The sequence below is a fragment of the Gallinula chloropus genome (assembly GCF_964237585.1).
Source record: "Gallinula chloropus genome assembly, chromosome: 3".
NCBI lineage: Eukaryota > Metazoa > Chordata > Aves > Gruiformes > Rallidae > Gallinula > Gallinula chloropus.
The window spans coordinates 78057471-78072067 of NC_140087.1; the positions used below are offsets into that span (position 1 = coordinate 78057471).

Sequence of the window (14597 nt, forward strand, 5' to 3'; positions counted from 1 at the left end):
ACAGTCCCTTCCCCTTTTGGTGGAAGTCCACAGTGGGATTTTTAATGCACTTCAGTGCACCCACAGTTATTTTGTCCACAAACATGTATCTACCACTGAAGCTTTCAGCCAGTTTTCCTTCTAATTGTATCTGCAAGGCAACACCTCGTCATGGAGATTTTAGTCTTGTTATGTTGGCAACTCTATTCTCACAGGCAACTGTTAGCACACTATGGTCCTACCAAGCACCCAAATGCTAAAACAAGGACCCAGTAAATAAAGAAACCAACAAAACCCAGCAACCAATTAGCCATTTTAGTGAGCGTGGGGAAAAGTGTGATAGATGACTTTACAGTGATGGTGACACCACCCATCATTTTGATAGCTCTTACTTCTACTGCAGCAGATCATCATATCACCAGCTCCACCTGTTCGGCAAGAGCGTAAATCATCTGCCCAGACAAACCACCAAAATGCCTGTAAACATCTGTGACAGTGAACTCCGTGTGTCAGCTACTGCCTGAGATGGCCCCTTTGCAGGCACATCAAATCCTGACACTTCTCTGGGGAATTCAGGAGAGTGAGCATGGGTTTCTCCTGAGCCTTCTTATGCTGAAACAGGCCTAAGCTTTCCCAGCACTTGCCTGTAGCTCACACAAAGGATGAACCTGGGTTACCCCGTTGGAGAAAAGCATACATATGCCAAAAGCTCACTGAGTACAAGGATGAGAAGATATATTCAAAAACCCATCCTGACTTCCTCCAGCAAAATCAAGATGAAATTTGGGTGACTATGAAAGCATTAATCAAGGAAGATACAGTGAAATTTGGTTGTGCTACATTTCGATTTGCTGGAGGAAGCAGCTGGATGAAAACCAACATTTTGGAGCACCAACCCTCCCAGCACAGCACCATCTGCAGTGGACACAGCCTTTCACATCCAGATGCCCAGATGTCTGATGTAGGGATTCGGGATCCCTGCTAAATCCCAATGCGCTCCGACTGGCAGCTGATGCCTCTGAGTCTGACTTTGTCTCCTCTAAATCACCATCTACTAACCAAATAAAGTAGCTATGCTACGACAGGTTACATCTTTGCTCCCAGTTTCTCCAACAGCTAGAGAAACTCACTCTGCTGCTGTCAGCTCCTAAAGTTGCCTGTGTGAAGTTCCCAGGCCCTATCCCAAGCTCTCCCATTAACTAGCTGGCATGCCTGGCTTCACCGCTCTGCCGAGAGGTTTCTTGCTTTCTATTTCAGAAATCTCTCATGCAGCTGACACGTGCAAAGGATTATTGGAACGGTGCTAGGTGAAGACAGAGCCTAATTAAAGACAAGACAGTTTGGGCATATGCATGCGGGTGCATGTATGCTAATTCGGGCTGCCGTTGCAGGGGCAAAACCAGAAGGTGTCGAGGCTCCTCGATACCAAAAGGTGTTGGTTCACCTCTCAAGGTGGGTAGCCTTAGATAGAGGCTGGAAAGAGTAAAAGCAGCAGAAAACGTGCAAAATTATTTTTTTGAAAGGTTTAGGGCCCTAAACAGTGTCAGAAGGGCACTGAGGTGTGTTCTGCAGTTTCACCTCCTTTCCAAGTCCAAATAGCTGATTCCCCATCCCTTCTAGGAGAGGATTACAGCTGTATTGGGTGGGGTTTTTAATAGCTTATGTTGATTGTGGAATACTGTCAGCAAGAAAATGATAGTGGGAACCAACTTTCAGGGACAAACAAGACAAGATATTTTAAATCTTAACAAAGCAGAGCACCACTGCAAACCTTTGACGGAGGCTTGCATGTTGCATCGGCCAATTTTTGAGAAGACTTTCAAACTTGGTTAATATAAACCTTTATTCCTTCCCTCGCTATCGCTGTGGCTGGGGGACAGGAGCATTCACCGTGCTGCCATGCACGTGGAAAAAGTATTATGCAAAAAGGCGGTTCTCTGCTGAGCAATAAAACCAACTGCTGTACAAAAACGAGCCCATTTCACATAAACAGCAGAACTCAGTCAATACCAGAACCACCTTGACAACCAATTTTTTCTACAGGTCTCTCCACGCCTCCTTGTTCTGATTGCTTCTCATTAGGGCACAAACAAAGTATTTGAGCTCTCCGAGCAGGAGTCATAAGTTACCGAAAGGAAGGGAGCCTGGGAGACACCACTTTCAGTTTCAATTACCATTTCCAGTTGTGCTCCTGCCAGAGCTCGTTACCTGAACCCTTTGCAGGATGGTTACACAACCAGCCTAGGACTAAGCGACAACAGGCTTCTGGTGCGAGCAAAGTGGGCTCCCAGCCTTTTGAAACACATAAGATAAATATACACCAGGAAGATAGAAATCTCTGTACTGTTACTTGGCCTTTTTTTCTCCTTTGCAGTCACATCCATCCACATGGTTACATCTAATAAGCTGTTCTTTCTTAGGAGAAATATGGTTCCAGATTCATGAGATTAACATGAAGATGTTGTGGTTGTTGGTACCTGAGCATTGGTTTTAAAAGTGCCTGAGTGTGGAGGTCACACATCTATTCCTTAGACCCCTGATAAATCCTAATAAGTAGAAAGTACAACCTTCCTTCTCCCTTTGCACATGTTTTATATCTATTTCAAGTGATACAAGCAGCCAACTGCGCAGGCTTAGAAGCTATAAACACAGAGCAATCGCAAATCTGGATTTCTGCTGTTAGTTCCTAGGTTGTTATAAGTTTGTAGACTAGCTTTAAAAGACAAACGGAAAAAAAACCCTATTTCATACATAAGTGAGTTCTGTCAGCGTGATGAGGCAGCACCAAGATAACTTTAATCTTAAAAATTCCCCAGTTTTAGAATTCTTGCAACTAAGGGGGAAATCCTAGCCCTAGGATCATTCTGAATATTTGAGGAAGAAAAAGGTTATCAATAACACAACAGTCCAGACAACTACTTCTATTTTTACAGTCAAATGGCAAGGTCATTATTGCCATAACACGTCTGCCCAGTGATTTTGGGTGATGCCACAGGAATTCAAATAAAATACTATTCTGCCCATGGACAACTGAAAAAAATTACGCAATATGAAACTATATTGATGCTATTCTGAATGATCTGGATTTCCCTGATTTATACCCACCAAATAAAATTTATTATTTTGAGTTTAGCCATAAATATGCTTCCCCTAATTGGGAGACTCACAGACAGAGACTCATTAGAATCCAAATTTCTCTGTTAAAAAACTGAAGGCACCATTTTTCATCTGCAGCAAAAAAGATGACAAAGCTCTTCAGACCCAGAGCAGCATTGTCTTATCTGTCAAAACCAGTTCCATTGTTCTTGCTCTGCAAATAGCCAGAGCTGTTTTTCCCTTCTTCCCAGTCATTTCACTGTAGCTCTTTACTAATGTGACTGTCAAGCCTTCATGTACTTTGTTTACCACCGTATTTTAGTGGCATTATAAATGCTGCTTCGCTTAGGAACGGAAGCTGTCCATGATACAAGGGTTCAGCATGACTGGAGCTCAACACCTCCATCTGGCATGGCTGAGCCTTTTATCCAGACCAAATTCTACCACATAAAAGATTTATCTGTCTTCCCCTATGGTTTGATATGTAAAACCACCCAACCTGATACTCTCAGGGCTCTAAAATAAACACAACAATCACCATCTGTCCATACTTCATTCCATTCAAGTCGGTGGGCAGTTTTTCCCCTTGTTATCCTTCTGCAATGCACAGGTCAAGCACAGGAACGCCGAGTCTGCAGGTCTGGAACTGCGGTAAAGGTGCCTCTCGCCATTCAGTGTGGCTTCATTAACAGCAAATGTCTCTATCTGCTAAATCAGGAATATTCTACCTCTATCAAAAACACCAACCAGCATTTAGGTACCAGAGAGATGAAAAGAAAACTCGAGGACGCAGCTTTCGGGACGCTGGCTTTGCCAGGCTTTCGAAGGCATCGAGCATCATTCCTTAATGCCACGTGTGGGCTGTCAGGACTCACATCACAGCCCCTTCATTGCTAAATGGAGAGTTTACCTTCCCTTTTGGCATTTTGGCTTTGTTTCCCAGAGTAACCCATCGCAATGAGGGTCCCCCTCCCTCCAGTGTAGCGTGCATCGTGTCAGCTCTCTGTGTTTGTGCACGCAGCTGTACCTAAAGGCATTGCACTGCTTCCAGCCACTGTTATTTCCAGCTCATGCCGAACAGGAATTTTTTTAACACGATTTTAAAGTGTCTCAGATCCTCTTATCCCTATCCCCTTCCAGCCCTTTATTAAACATACTCTTAGTAAATCTCATTATGCCTCCTTTTCCCTAAAGGTGGGAAGGGGAGTGCAGTGAGGATTGTCTCTCAGCAGTATGATCCATACAAATTGTACGTCTCTAAAGTCCCTAATGCCCATCAGGATCTATTTGCATCTTTTCTCACTCTCTAACAACAGGATAAACCTGCACACACAGCAGGCTCTCCAAGAATAAAAGGGCATATCGTTTTAAGGAAAGCCCTTTTTTGAATTTTTTCTCATTCTGACAAAGGCATAGCTGTGTAAGAGGCCACGTTGCTGCTTTCCAGACACTTTCTGTGAAACCTCTCATCAGAGAAGCAGCCTGCAGCAGGGAATGTCTGGACTGGTGCACCCTGAAGCTTTCATCACATTCCTCAATCACAGGCTGTTAAGGCAACTAAAATCTTCCCTGGTTGTATTCGGACTAGTAGATCACTTGTCCTGAAAGGCTTCCATAGCTCTTGTGTTTCATTTCCCTGCTACAAATCAGGCATATGGCATGCTCAGCAGCGTTATGAAAAGCAAAGGGCCCCTGAATGAATAGAAAAGGCAGGGCATTTCCTTCCCTTTCTGTTGTTTTTCCTGCCACCTTCAACCATTTATGGAACTTGTGAGTGATTTGGTTCACTTCCCGATCACTAGCCTCCTGATCCTTGCTAGCTCAGTAGGTGAGAGGAATTACAGGAGGACCCTTTTGAGTAAGCCACAGGAAATTTCTCTAGGTCTCCTAAGGCTTGGCTTTCACCAGGGGAATGATATTTGGGCCTTTGGGAACATTTTTTTCTAACTCGTTGACCACAGGAGCATGCTTGCTGCCAGAACGATACCTGCACCTCCACTCCCACCACATTAGTTTCTCCACACATTCACCATGCTCAGTACCACATGCTGAGGACAGTCAGCACTTGTATGGCAAGTTTAATACTTCTTTGCATCACTAATCTGATGTGCAGACTCAGGCCTTAATTTTGAAGGCCCGATCCAGGTGCCCAACAGCTTCAATAGACCTTGTTTTTCCTTCCCACAGGAATAACTTAACAGATGGAGCTGTCACTGGATTCTCCACCAGCACATCCTATGTGCCCCTATCCCATTTCAATCTTGCATTTGCTGTAACTGAAGAGGTTCTGAATCTCCTAAGCAGACCAGATTTGTCAGAACGCCACACTTTTTCAGAAAAGGGAAAGGAACTTTCCATTTCCCTTGAAAGGAGCCACTTCAAACAGAAAAGAATGTGCCAGTCCTCAGCCCTGAGCAGCTGGCACAAGAACTAGGTGGGTGCTGAGAAAGAATAGAAATAGTAGTCATAGTAAAAAAAAAAAAACCCATAAGAAAATCATAAGGGCAGGGAGAGGGTAAGAACCTGGAAGGACACAAATAGCACAATCACTGGAAGTTAGAAAAGTTCCTCTTAGACGAGCACCCTCATCTTTTATGAAGTCCCTGCTCCCCAAACACAGCCCAGAGAACGAAGGGGTGAAAAAGGGTACCATCTGCACAGGACAAAAGGAGGCTTTGCCTGAGTTTCTGATAGCATACAGGCGGGGCTGCTCACCCTTATGGCTGCAAACATTTATTTCCAGGGTCACTGCTCCTGAAAGAGATTGCTGCTGAGTCAAAGAGCAGCCTTGGAAAATACTCTGTTCAATTCCTTTTCAAGGAGACTATTGCCAAGTATATGAAGAATGAGCTTCAAAGTAGCAGGGAGCAGCAGCAGAAGGGTAAATAAGGAGCGTGTGTGGATCTACCTGAGAGACACTAAGAATATACACTGTCAGAGATTCTTCCCTGTTATTTATCTGGAGACCACAACCTAAATTTTGCAGCTTAACATAAACCACAATATTCTCAACAAGGAGAAGCACACAAAGTTCATCAAAGTTCTGCTGATTGATGTGACCTGTGATTTTGAAATATTCTGTGATATAAATATACAACAGCCAGCATCAGAAATAAAAAATGAAAAAAACCACCTCCAAGCACCAAAAGCCAAGCCTCAATAAAAACTTGGATAACTAGAGGTGAGTATGCCACACACCTGGCTGAAACATCTTGCTCTTTGGAAAGAGTACTTGCATTGCTAAAGGCTCACCACCTCCTGACCAAGCACTCTGCTTTGATTTTTAGAAGCCCATTACCTTCCTAGACCCAGGCTGAACATAATACAGACCTCATTTACTTGAAAAGAAGTGGTAATTGGCAGCACTCAACAACAAATACCTTACAGATGATACTTAACACATTTTTCCCCCTACTGAGACACATGTTCAATGGTGATAATTTTTCAAAAATAAATATGCCCTTTTAAAAAAAAAAAAAGACCCAACAAACTGAGCCCTGCTCTGATCCCTTCAAAGCCAAATTTTGCAATCAGCTTTAACTATATGGTGATAAACATAAATCTGCTATAAAGGACTGATTTTGCTACTGAGCTCCTCACCTATTCCAGTTCTCGGGGCTGTTGTTTCAGACCTGAATGGTGAGTGATCAAAAGATAACAGATGTTTAAATAAAATACACACAGGCATACCTGTGTATATATTTACATTCAAGTGCAGCACTCAATTTTTCATACATTAACAGCTGAGGGTTGTTTTCCCTCTGTAAAAAGGGAATAGCTGAGTGATATATGGCGATGATGGATGTATTACCCAAGGTGATGCTCCCCATCCTGCTCAGGAAGTGCCATGCACCTCGTGGAGTGAAGCCATTACTGAAGTCTGGCTTCTGGAAATGTGCGTGGCTTTTGCTGTCACAGGATGTCATTAACGCTGACTTCTGCCTCCCTTTCTCTGGCAAAAGCCTGGCATCCTCCTCTGCAACACTGAGCCAGCCAACAACAGCCAGCCTCAAAGGAATGGCAGGGAAAGCAAACATACTGCAAGTACCATATGACCTCCTAAGTGGGGATGCCATTTTTGATTTCTACTGATAACTGGATGAATACAAAACCCACCATTTTGGGATGGTGATGATGATGTGGCATATGTTTGCCCAGGAAACTACCTCAGAGCAAGGGGTGGTGTTCCTCCAGCTGCCCTATGCCAGCTGGCAGGAACCACATCTTCCTCCCCACACAGAAATAAGCCATGAGGACCAAAATCCCTAAACCTCAGCATTAGAAGAGGGAAGGGTGTGCTGCCTACTCCCAAACTGAAACATGCCTAAAAGAACAACCTAGATACCATCACGGATGTTTCAGCTCATCCCCATTTCAGTGGGATGTCTTAAAAATCAGCTTTTATCACTGACATGCTGGGGAGCAAGGGAGGTGCAGAGCTTGCCAGTGACAATGAAGCTGGTGCTTAACACTTGAAATACCTGCCTGTCCTCCCGACACTCACCTTGTCCCATGAAGCCAAGCATATTTCCCAAACATTGAAAAGTACAATGGAAAAGAGGACTCCTATGGGTTGCTTTTGGAAAAAAGTCATCTACCAGCATGGGTGTTACCATCTGCAGCTTAGGGGCATATTGCACATGATACTGGCTCAGCCAGAGTTGCCTGATGAGGCTAAAGACTGGATGGAGATTACCAAATCAGTGAGGTTCATTTGCTCTATTTCTTGGAGGAAATTTTAAGGACAAATTCAAAATTCACAATGTGGGTTAGAAAAATTTTGCCACAACTGAGCTTCCACAAAAAGCGATTTTCCAGGCCAGGAAAAAACAAGGATCAGTACTGGCAGTCATATGCCTGCTTCTCTTCCTTGCAGAGAGCCATTATGTGGTGTTTTCTAAAATTGTGACTGTTCTTTCTGTCTCACAATGGGAAACAACACTAATATGCATCACAGGGTGTGAGAGAAAATGTGCAGCACTACCGTTGCCTTTGATTTGTCTTCCATTTATATCCCCTCTCAGCAAGAACTGCACAAAGACAGAGCCGCAAATTTTTTTCTTCTCAACTTTTTCACATTTCATCCTTTGTTTCATTCATAAATTCCAGGGTCTAACTAGGATGTTACATCAGAGACAGGAATTTACATTTAGATAATGCAGAGAATACTAATGACTGTAATCCTCCCCCCTTCCAAAAAGCTCCAAGCACTTGAGCTCAGATTTGCAGAACAGGGATCTAGCTTATTTGCTTTAAGAGGAACATTTCTCCAATAACCTAACATTCAGGGGTTTTTTTTTGTTTGTTTTGTTTGTTCCTTTGTGCTTCTTTTTTCCCCACTTTTCCCTTTTTCTCAATTTTAGTGAGTCTCACTCCCTGTGCTGTCCCTGACTTGGTCTCCAGCTACAGAGATGGCTCCAGTTTGCAGTTTGGGAAAAAGCCGTGGAAAAGACCCTGAGCACAGTGGGGGAGTATGACAGCTTCAGGAGGAAGGCCACTTTGTTTCTTGTGAATTACCAAAAAAAACCCCCATAAATAGGTAGCAGACCACTAAAACTGCTTTCTTATTGCTGGACACTTAGAGACGGCTTTTCTTCTTCAGGACCCACCATGAGGACTCACTAGCTGTGGGCAAGAAAAAGGCAGCATTAGAGCCACAGTAAATGGCTCCAAAGAAGTCCTCAAGTCAGATTCATCAGCTCTGACATCTACCAATGTTGACACTCAGGCACAGTGGTTTACCAGATCTGCAGCTCAGCTTAGGTGGAGGGGGCAAGGACTGGAGGCTTTTTTGTGTCCAAACAGCTGTATTCCTAATGATACTTCCACTTATGTGAGCTCATTCCTGCTGTTTGAAGAAGACCCTCCTGCTGTTGCTGGTCACTCTGGCAGGAGACCAAGGGATTGGAAACTTATTCTAGGTTTCACATGTATCAGAGACTTCTGGTATTAAAAGAAAGTAAATTCAGATAGCAAGTTAGATCAAGGCTAGCTCACGACTAGACCATTACTGTCACATCGGGTAAAAATTGGAGCAACTCATTTGGAAAGCCTAGGCACATTTTTTCCTCAACCATCTTGCCTTCACTCCAAATTATTGAAGATTCCTCAAAGCCCTGTTATATCTTGAGGCATCAAATAGAAACTGGAGGCCAAAAATACAAACCACATAACACAGAGTCTGAACAAAAGCCTTTAAGGAAAAAAAAAGGGGATGGGGGGTAGGGAAGCAGGAAACTTTCTGTTTTGTCTCAATATGTTTCTTATGAGACAACATGCTTTCAAAAAGACCAGGATTGTCCATTTAGCACTGGAAACTGTACCCCTTCTCTCCATCAAACACTCTTTTAACACAGAGGTTGTTCTAGATACCAGCAGACATAGGGCAGTATTTTCAACAATAGGTGACTAACATTAAGAGCTCTTTAAAGCGGAGTTTAGATCCTGATTTTCAAAAGCTCCAAGAGCCTAAGAGCTCCAGCTGCCTTCAAAGGGTCTCACTTCATAAGGTGTTTGGGATGTGCTCAGCATTTTTGAAAAGCAGACCGCCTATTTGGGATCCTAAACAGAGACTTAAAAATTCAGTGCCAATTCCCACTGCACTAAGGATGACACCACTTCTTTAACCTAGGCTTAGAAAGCTCAGTGACACTATAACAATATGGCTTTTGCCTTCTTTTTCCCACAACTGAATCTACAGAACTGCTAATAAAGCCAGTGTCTATCAAGAAAACTGGCAGACTCTTGAGTCTAACAAGATAACTATAATTTTCCTTGAAGCTATTGAGCAAATCTATAACATGTCCTGAAATCCTCTTAATAATTGATGGCTAACACGGGCTCTTTACAATGAGGTGTCCTGAAGGTCAGCCAGAATACAGCAGACAGTGCTCTGGGATACTCAGAAATGCCACATGCCATATAAAACAATGGAAACACAGGCTGGCACACCACAGTACTTAGTCGTTCCCATAATGCCATCCTCCTGCTACGCAGTGCCAGACAATGTAAGGGCTTATACTTGGGATCTTAGCACCAAAGTCAAGACCTCTGCCAATTAAACCAGAAGAGAATAATTGTATTAGCAGCTGATAGCAGCAGACTTTTATCCTGCTAAAGGAGGACAACAGGCACACATTAAAAGCGTTGCCTCAAGCTAAACTCCTTCAGATTGCTGGATCTGGACCACGTTTCATGATTTATTCATAATAAAGAGCTTCTTAGCTCGTGAACTTGCAGATGCCCATAGAGCTTTTGCCAGTACATAGCAAGAGGGTCTGAATTAGAGGCTACAGATGTGCACTCTGGTCCAGGTCTGTGAGAATTTGTAGGCTGGTGTAAGGATTGCCACTGCCCACAGCCTCCACGGATGCCTCCGTACCTGTTAACTTTCATGGGAATTACTGAAGCTTTCAGAAGAATGCAAAAATTGCTAATCCCCTGGTGCAAGTGACTTCAGCCTTGACAGATGTTTTTCCAGAGTCACAGATAAAACTGAAGGATTCAGCCATAAAGGATTAGGAGTGGTGTCACCTAGAATTAAATCACTGGCCTTGAACCATGTTTATGTTCAGCCCTGTCAATAGCAAATTTCACAATCTTAAAAACAAGGTTTGTTGAGTTTCTTTAAATATATATCCATCTCTTCATCTCCTGAGTAGGTTTAAAGGTCTAGAAAATTCACATTATATTGTTTTATGGTTTCCATCTTTTACTACACTTCAGTGCACTATAAACCATCAATCTAACTCTGAGGAGACTCAAACAACTTTTTTTTTCACAACTGCACAGAATGTTTCTTTTTTATATATAGATATATATGGAAAACAAAAGCAAGGAAATCAACTCCTTGCATCACTCTCTTCATATAAAATCGATTTTAAATATTACAGACTTAAATACTTCATGGCAAACCTAGATAAATATCTTGCCTGTTTGGCTACCCAGTTACTCTGATGTAAGCACCTAAAAGAGGTCCCTACATGAGATGTGCTTTAAGGTAAAAGTCTTTTAGTGACCAGGTGCAGACATTATTTGGGGTGGTAGGGGAGATGTAAGCCCTGTGCTTTTAAGAGTTGTTTCAGTTCACACTTAGTATCTGTCACAGACCACCACTGAGCCTCAGCGTGGTAAAACCTGTGGGAATTTGGGAGTATTGTTGCAAAGCCAACCTTGAGTTAGTACTGTGTATGAGGAATCTGCATTGCAGAGGTTAGCCTGCAATTACATATGATAGCCACAGGTTGTCCCAAATCTGGGGGCTTGTTTACCCAGTATGCAATGTGTCAATGTACACACCGATTTTATTGCGTATTTGCACAGATATGGGTGCCTGTCCTGATAAAGAATATCACAGAATTACATTTATTATTAACATATTCATGTTTCTACTACATATCTATCATTATATGATTGGTTAAAAAAACCTTTGCCTCCTATTTGCCATAAATTGATGCACATGCCTATTTGTTCTTTCAAGTTGGTGGTGTAATTAAGGGTGGGTGGTCGCAATTTCCCTGGAATGGAATAATCTTTTCCTTAGTTTCCTCCTTCTTTGGCAATCTTCAGTGGTTCTTCAAGATTTATTGGTCAGACTGACAGTATTTCAGTTACACTTCTACCGCTCTGACAATCACACACATCGTTTACATAAGCTGTAACCAATGCAGGAGTAGGGCTATACAACGGACATCTTTAGCAGAAGCAGTCTCAGTTCAAATTACATAGAATACATGGGGTGCTTTGGGTTTGGAAGGGACCCCAAAGATCATCTAGTTCCAACCCTCCTGCCATGGGCAGGGACAGATGCTGCATTCGATTTTTAACAGATGTAGGTTTGTTTAAGGAATATGGTCTTGCAAAAACACAACAGTTGAATAAAAAGTTATTTCAGCCTCAAACATACCTCAAAAATGGGAAAGAGTAGGTGGTCAGGGTACTTCTTCATGCCATACTGTGTGGCACCTCACAGAAATTTTGGCTGCTTTGTGTCTGTTGTAGTGTTGTGTTTCTGGGTTCTGGTGGAGAACGGGGGGCTTCAGGGGTGGTGTCTGCAAGAAGCAGCTAGAAGCTCTCTGCAGGCCTGAGAGAGAAAACACCATCTGGGCTCAAGGCTGGAGTTGTTTTTGACCAAGGCCGAGCCCATCAGCGATGGTCACAGCACCTCTGGGAATCACATTTAAGAAGTAAAAATATGCTAGCAGCTGCCTTTTGCCACCAGAGAAGGGAGTGAGAAGATGTAAGGAGCTGTGCAGACACTAAGGTCAGGGAGGAAGGGAGGTGCCCCAGGTTCCAGAGAGAAAGAGGCCCCTGAAGCCTGTGGAGTAACCCATGGTGGAGTGGGTGTCCCCCTGTAGCCCATGGAAAAGGCTGAGACCCCACCTGCAGCCCGTGGAGAGGGGGATGATCTCTCCTTGTCCTTATCTTGACTCCTAAGCCTCTCAATATATATTTTCTTCCCTGTCCAGCTGAAAATGGGAGTGATAGAGCAGCTTTGGTGGGCGTCTGGCCTCTAGTCAGGGTCAAACCATCACAGTGTCCCATTGTCAAAGCTCACAAAAGCACCTGGTTCAGGCTAGAGCCTGGGTGGGCAGTCAGCAGCACCCCTGACTCCACGCCAAAGCCACTGCATCTACTGCACCCTGCAGACAGTGAGTGGGTGGTCCTGCTGCACAGGGAATGGACTGGAAAAGCACATGTGGAGTTGATCAAAATATTTCTAACAAAACCTTTTTCCTGAATCAAATTACTTTTCTTTTTCTTTTAAAATAACAGAGAGTTTTATGGGAAATGTTCTCAGGGCCCTGGGAAGCCCAAGATTTCAAGAGAAATGCTGCTGGCTTTCATGCAAACTACCAACTGAAGCGATCAGTTTTCCATTTCCAAAATTTAAAAAAGTAAAAATCTCCCAAATTTAAAAGGAAATTAGTATTTTTCTTATTTTGTAAGCAAATTTAATAGAGGTAAGAGCACGAGATAAGTGCTTCAAGAAGCACCTATGAGTGTGCGCACTGGTTGTTGATGTAACAAGTATCTCTGGCATAGTTAAGCGAGCTTCACTAGCCAGCAGGAGTTGGAGGAAGCCTGCTGGTCACAGATGATACATACATGTGACAGCAGTACAACTGTGCTGGAAATTAATGAAAAAGATGCTTCAATGATCATGCCAAGCCATGACATCTAAGCAGTGCACTCCTTAAGTAGAGACAACTGTACGGCACCTTGCACAATACTACCAGTTGAAGTCTGGGAACTGTGCTACATGACATATGGCAGTAATGATTAATGATGTTGGTAACAATGCTAATGCTTAAAAACATCCTGCTTATTCTTCTGCATGTTCCCTGTCAGCAAAATTATTCACTTAAGTTTCATTTCCTTAATACAGTAGTAATTCATGACCCAAGAGATGAATTAATAGTGTACCAATTATGGTACAATAGAAACTATAATGAAAATAGACCCACATTAAAGTTCAGTTTACCAGCTCCTCACTCATGGAGCGTTTGCCTTGGCATGCTTGGAAGTTCAGATTCACTTTTTCTCTGCCTGTCCTTGGGTTTACTAACTCTGAATTAATGCACCTCTCTCCACAGAAGAACTCTGCAAATAGCTGAAAGAAATGATAAGGACTCTAGGTGACACAGATCAGATAGAACACACAGAATTACTTCTCCCAGAGTGCACCCACGTAGCAATGTTTTGTAACATTCATCACTTAAGTTCACTCCTTGGATTGCTGCCATAGTGGTCATGCACAGCCAGCCCTCCTCTGATAAAGTGGAGCTTATACCCAAAAGCCACCCCTCCCAAGGGCAGTGCAGAAGTGATTTGAATATTGGGCCTCGGGAGAGGTGGCTTTCTATCCTTAGCTGGTTTTATTTCAAACAGCTTTTCAGTGGGCCAATCAGTTTAAGTGTGGAGACTTTGAAGGCTCCAGAAACTAGAAACCGGTGAAGTGTTGGAAAAGAGTTGCCTTGTTGCCAAAACAAGATTCCTGGTTGCATCAGGTTGGATGAAAGACAAGGTGTTTGTAGAAATGCAAACCTTGCACAAACCTTGTCACAAAAGCTTTGGCAGCTCTAGGGCAGCAGTCTCTCCAGTGCCCTCGACCACCCAGGTTTAGCACAGCATAGGCTGGATCAGCCTCCCATCCCTTCCAACAGCTTCCCTATGGACATACCCTCCCAACTCTGATTTATTCCCCACGTGGGGACACACATGACCAGCAGCAGGGCTGCTCAGTGGGTAGCTGGGGAGCACCCGCTGCTCTGAGCAATGCCTCCCTAGCAACTCCCAGCTGCAGTGCAGCCAGAGGACAAGTGACACAGTGATTGCAAAGTGTGCCTGGCAATTTGTACCTGTTGCAGCTGCTCTCAAAGGGTTAGAGATCACTTCGTTTCCAAAGCTTGTGGCAGGCCTGGCAAGTGCAAACTGTTGCAGGCCTGGCTACTTCATGCCATCAGACAGGATAGGGATAAAGCAGCGAGCAGCTTCAAGTGGTGCCAATTTCATTCTGCATA

General features: G+C 43.5%; 1 protein-coding gene across 1 annotated transcript in view; it reads right to left on the minus strand.

The window, feature by feature from the left end:
- The window catches only part of MACROD2 (mono-ADP ribosylhydrolase 2), an 888911-nt gene that overhangs the window by 8807 nt on the left and 865507 nt on the right, over positions 1-14597 (minus strand). The window lies entirely within an intron of this gene.